Consider the following 6,933-nt stretch of genomic DNA (forward strand, 5'->3'; position numbering starts at 1 on the left):
TACTTGAACATAAAATCCTATGTACTCCCAATTCTCTTTTTACAAAAGTGCATCTCACATGATTACACATACTAATAATTTATGTGGTAATTTCCACCTTTTTATGATGTGTATTATATTCTGTATATTGCTAGGATGATCATAATTCTTGACATCGATAACAAAGGGAAGGGGTCATTGACACCTATCTTCCCAAGTAAATATTTACAAGAGTACTAACAGTGTTCTTGTTCTTGTTTCTTGGATGGTGGCAGGTAACAGGTTCCTTCCTTGGAAATGCAATCAAGCCTACAATTGCACAGATAGATGAAGACATAATGAAAATTGTGGGAAATTTAATGTATGCTTTGTGATATATATAACAGAAACAAAGGTTGCATAATTACAGCATTTGTTGTCAAGATCATCTACTATAGACATCATCTTGTTTTACTTCTAATGTTCTTGTTTACTACTCGAGTCCTACATGTTAAATTAAATGTATGAAATGTTATCTTAGTAAATGATGGTTTGATCAATTGTATAATTCTCATGAGATGGGATTTCAAACTTAATCACACACACACACACACACACACACACACACACTTGGTCACTTTAACTTAGCTTTGATTGCTACATTCGGCTACAATCTACTAGTTTTCTTTGCCCATTATGGCATTGTTGATAAGTAGTTGCTTTTGCTTGCTATCATATAGATTTTGTAGTTGGTTTTCAATATGATTGATAGAGCTGATAATTATATTGTCTTTTGGGTAATTACCATGGGTATTTATCTTGCTAGATGGGAGAATCTTTCTCTATGATGCATGACGAAGAAGGTGGGTATAATATTGTGTGTGATTACCATAACCTTATGGTGGTTTGCCTTGCAGTTTCTACTACCCTTGTTTATCATATACTTATTGAAGCTGATGGTTTTTGGTAACCTACCCTCCTAGAAAATTAACCACCAAGTTTTCCCCGAGGACGAGCTTACTTTCTCTTTTCCTGTAGTGCTTCTTGATCACTGATTTTTAAAAAAAATTCCTTTGACTAAACTATACCTAAGGAGTTCTCAAATTTTTCATAATATATATTTTTACCTTCTACTCTTTTCTCAATCCCCTCTTACCTTGCTTATTAGGCTTTAGGTAAAATGCTCAAAAGACTGTTATAGCCTTGCCAACGTGGAACAAGCCTCGAGTAGAGATTTGTACTAATTCAATGCCCAATTGGTGGGAACCCGCCTTGTGTAGATAAATTTTTCTATGAGCCCATCTTGTGGAAACACCTCTTACTACCTACCGCGTTATTATGTGGGTACTAACTGTGACTATTATTTTCGCTCATGTGTTGCACAAGTGCCAAGTCCCTTTGATTCCTTTGCTTGCATTAATCTCTGTTCCCAAGCATGGTGTGCTTTTCTCCTCTACCCTTGAGCTATGGCATTCCCTTCTCCTTCTCCCTCTGTGTTGAACTAATGATGGTCTACATGTGCTCCTCGTAGGCCGTTGGTAAACATTCAAGGCACTTGGTTAACATTCATGGCTTATTGTACCCTTATGTGGATTCCTACTATGTATATTTCCTGGTTCATGGATTTACTTGCAGACTCACAAGATATGGCAATAATAATTGATGGCCCTGCTTGTAGATTCCCTAGCATAGTTGCAGGATCTTTTGCTTATACCAAGGCTGCTTGGGATTTGGTATCTAGCTGGTATCTGCTTTCAACCTATTTTTGCTGACATCTATATAACTGGTGAGGGTATTTTTCCTTCACTTAGCCTTGCAATATTGGAGTATGATTGTGATTATGCATCTTTTGTTGTGATTCTCTGTGTCTTGTAATACTGAGAGAGTGAATGGGTATAAGGAATGTTATGTTGTAGAAAAAGGCTACTATAACCTGGAGCTTGCTAGATACAATACTTCTTTGCAAGTTCTTTCATGTTTCACTCATTTGTTGACCTTTTGTTTGGTATCACCGTTGTAGTTAATGAGTGTCACTTGGATATTAATGACGATCATAAGGGTTTTTTTATACAAAAAATTAGCACCTTTGATGCTAATAAGACTAGTGTGGTTGGGTTTTGTAACTTTTTTGGCCACTATTGGCTAGGGTGTGTAACTAGTTTCGGCACAAAACTAGTCTTTTTTGGAAAATCAATGTTTTTGATATACTACAAAACCTAAAATTTTAAAAAATTGATGGTAACATGTGGCATGCCTCTCATGTTACACACACACACACACACACACACACACACACACACGCACGCATGCACGCACGCACGCACATGTGCATGTACAATATGATCTTGGTTTCTTTCTCTCGAAGGCAATCTCTTTGACTATCACAAATAGACATAAGTACACATACACACACACACTCACACATTTGCCTTGACATAAAGGATTTTGCATTTATTTTTTGAAAATCAACTTGTTTTTCTATTGGGCTTGTATGTACAATTCCTCTTTTACACCCCCAAGCCTGATGAAAAGACCCTCACATGCATAGGTATATGCATCTACCCCCAACACACATTCTCTATGGCTCTTTGCATATTTACTCTATTTCCTATCTCAACTTGCATGCCTGCATCAATAAACCTTTATGGGCTCGATTTGGATGTTGTTACATTAGAGACTTGGACATCTACATGTTTTTTTTCAAGAATTGGGATGGTACTCCACAAAAAAGCATGATGTGGTTGGTGACCCAAATATGTAATTGATTGTCCCCAAGTGGGTATGTTTTAGCTACCTCTTAGTTGAGTAGTTTTCACTTAAAATTACTTACCTTGATTAATGCTTGACACATGTACATTTACAGTATGATCTCGGTCCTTTATCTCGAGGGCAATCTCTATGATGGTTGCAAACATACCTAAGTACATACACACACTCTCCCATTTGCCTTAACATAAAGGATTTTCTAGGAAATATTCAAACTGGTTGGCATGAACTTATATGTTTTACATTGGGCTTGTTTCTTTGACTCCAACAGCACACCCTCAAACCTCTTGAAAAAAAAAACCTCACATACATGAGGTCATGCAGCTACCCCCGGTGTACATTCTTTGGGGATCCTTGCATATGTTCTATATTGCCTCTTTCAACTTACAGACCAATATCAATAAGCCTTTACAGGTTCAAACTGGTTTTTGGTGCAACATGAGCATGGACATATGCATAATTTAAGGAATATTATCACTCTACATAAAAGGTCTATATGGTTGGTGACCCAAATGCTTGAGTGTCCCCATGCAGATATATCTTAATACTTCTCACTTGGCTGTCACTTAGAAGAAACTACCTCAATTAAGCGTGGAAATTTTATTCATGCTCTGTGATCCACATGCCTATTTCTTGCTCGCACACCAAAAATCCTCTGGCATCGCTCTGTTGTCACGCTCAATAGAAGAACACCCAAACTTGCATGTCCTCCTTGCTTCCTTGCAATGAGAGTCTACACACATGTGCGCACACACACACACACACACACACACAAATACATATGCATGGGCTTAGTAGCCTGTAGACTTCCTCTTCTTGCTCGCCATACCGTGGCTCCTTGCTCGCATATCAAGAATACACATGCGCATCATGCCCGCCTTCAATCCATGTGTAGTGAGTCGAAAAATACACACACACACACACACACACACACACACACACACATAAGTTGGTTACTGTTAGGACAACACACACAATTTAAAGGCCTCCATTTCACACACACACACACACATGATCACGTTGTCAAGAAGTACGTAGTGCGACTAGCACGCACACACACACACACACATGATCACACTGTCAAGAAGTACGTAGTGCAACTAGGAAAGCGTCGGACCCCTGATGACTGTGAGGATTCGTAGCAAAATCAAGCAAGGCGTAGATGATTTGAAGTTAAAAAGACACTCAAAAAGAAAAAAACTCCAGCCATGAAAGCTTCACTTTGGAAAAGAACAAAGATCAACTCAAAACTATTGTGTGTGTGAAGATTAGGTGTAGCCTCACTCCCAATTGCATAGATGGAGTGCTCTTTTGACGTATTAAAAACTCTAAATTAACGATTCTTTTTTGTGACCATTTTATGGAAGCTTTAGAACTTCATTGGAGAAGCCCAAGAGGTTATTTAAGGAGGGGAAACCCTAATTGGTGGCCTTATAGTCTTGATCATGTAAGGGAAGCAACACGAGACTGCACTAGCACCCTTGATTGGAATGGTCGTATCTCCTTGCTTATATGCCCAAATGAGCTCATTTTTGGCTCTATATGTTCATTCTTAACTTGAGAAACAATGGTACCATCATTGATGTGGCATTTTGAGAGAATTTGTGCTATTTTTAGGCTATTTTTTACTATTTTATGGCCATTTTTAGCCTTTTTTGTCCAAAAATGCCCCTTTTTGTTTGTAAAATGCCAAACGAGCTAGGAAAATTCCCTATTTTAATGGAAATTCTTTTTTTTCACTCAAACTTAATGTTGAACCTCATTTTCTCACTTCGTAAGCACTTTGGACACGTCTTTTATGCCCACACATGAAACCTGTTGTTTTTGGCCAAGATCGCCATATTGAACTTTCTAGGCAAAACGAGCGTGCCACTTCAAAACAATTGACATTTGCCACAACACACACATGGGAGAACAGAGAGCTCCAGTGAGCTCTTCCTTTGATAGAATGCAATGCCGACCAAAGAAGCCTTGCTTCATATCGTATATGGGTTTATACCCACTACCACATATCTTGTATGGATTTGTACCCACTACCACATAGCAATTTGAGATAGTCTCCCCCCTTCCTTGGGTTTCAAAGCTTCCACTAAACATAACACCATCTCACCTTTCTAGCCACTAGAAGACCATACAATGCCCAATTTTCATTCTAAAAAGCTTGCATGAATCCCAATTTTTTACTGACATTTGAACCTCCAAAATTTCCTACTAATCAGGAAAGTATCTTCCATTTGAGACCCAAATTCCACATTAAAGTTGTTCGCTATCTTCATAATTTAGTCATAGTTGACTCATTTAATGTCCAATCTAGGCACAGTAAAGCCTATCAAACTCTTGCTCTTGTTTCCCACATTCCAAACATCGTTTTTTTTTTGCTTGCAAATTTTCAAGTGACACACTCTCAATTGCATTTTCCCAGTTTAAGGAGACCCAAAAACCATAAAAGATGTAAACTTGAAATGAAAATAACTGGACCAAACAAGATCCAATCTGATTGTTGTAAAGCATACAATGGAGCTCAGTTTGAGATTATCAATCAATACCTTGTAAAATTGAAACCGATCACTTTAACACACGTCTCAAGGCCAGTCCAAAAACTACAGACTTGACCCTCAAAAATTCTTAAAGTGACCATAACTTTCTCGTCCAGACTCCAATCAACAAGCCGTAAGGACAAGCTTGGAGAGCACTTTGAGCACTAGATAATCAAACTAAAAACATGCATTTTGGAAACTTCCAAGCACCCCAAGGCACTGGTATCAAAAACACAATATTTAGCCCAAAAATCCACATATAGCATACATTCACATTTACATTTGCGTGCTACCATGCCCCGCCAATGCACAAATTAGGCATACCAAACAAGCATAATCTGCATCCCATAACCCTTTTTCCCATCGTGGAATAAGGGCGACATGACATACATCCCCTTTTAACATGCACATCCTTCGACATGTGTTGAGGTGTGGGGTTTGTTGCATCGCAAGAATCCTGTGCACGTAAATTTCCATATAGGATGCCATGTTGATGTGCAGGGTTTGTTGCATCGCAAGAACTCCCCCTATTTATGTAGACTACCATGTAGGATGCCATGTGTGTAGAACCATGTGACATACCATGTGTTGTCATGTGATACCTTGAGAGTCATGTGAAGAGTCAAGAAGAAGGGTCGAGGGCCAAGTAGAAGGTCAAGGGTCAAGTTGAAGGGTCAAGGGCCAAATAGTATCTGGCCCTTTCAAGTAGACTCAGGTGAACTTTGGAGAGGTGTAGGCACTACATGGTATGCCTATATAATAAGCCTTGTAATCACTCGTGTGTTGAATAATCTAGTTATGCTTGTCTACACTCTAGCCTATTATGCATTGAGTTAACCTTTAGTTAATATCTCTCTCTCTCTCTCTCTCTCTCTCTCTCTCTCTCTCTCTCTCTCTCTCTCTCTCTCTCTCTCTCTCTCTCTCTCTCTCTCTCTCTCTCTCTCTCTCTCTCTCTCTCTCTCTCTCTCTCTCTCTCTCTCATCACATTCATTATGATTACATAACTCAACGTATGGTATCAGTTTGTGGTTGTGATTCATCTTCCAATCACATTTGATCCGAATTTCCCTCTCCTATGCTAGATTGTTGAGCACCTCTTCTTGACCAACACAATTGTTATTCATCCTTCTACTAAACAATCTAAATTAGCCTCACATTGAGGGCACATCCATGGGCCACTACCTTCAAGCGATTATTATGGCTAATTAAGAGTTAGGTTAAATTTTCACTAATTAGTGTGTGTATTCATTTTCTTGCATAATAACTTGTCTAATTATCCTCTTGCATTAGCGCAATCATCATCTCACTTGACTTGTGTGTGTACGTAGCCATCGCTAGCTGTCAACAATTAAGCTCGTCTGCATAACTTTTGAGCTAAATAGCACCAAATAATACTTTGATTAAAATCAAGCTCTTGAGCTTGACTTTTTTATCTTCCTACAATGGCTCAAAAAATTTCTTTTTTGTATGTACTTTCAAGCATTCAATGCCCAATGCATTTTTGTATGTACTTGCAAGCATTCAATGCCCAATGCATTTTTTGGTAAAAAGGAAGCTCCAAAGTCTTCAAGTAGTCCTCAACAAAGGATCTTGAAGACATGGGAAATGCCTTATTTTAAGGGTCAAAGGAAGGTAAGTAACACGTAATTAAAGGAGGGAATCTACTTGACCC

Source organism: Adiantum capillus-veneris, chromosome 15, assembly GCF_014529385.1.
Source record: "Adiantum capillus-veneris isolate H3 chromosome 15, ASM1452938v2, whole genome shotgun sequence".
Classification (NCBI taxonomy): domain Eukaryota; kingdom Viridiplantae; phylum Streptophyta; class Polypodiopsida; order Polypodiales; family Pteridaceae; genus Adiantum; species Adiantum capillus-veneris.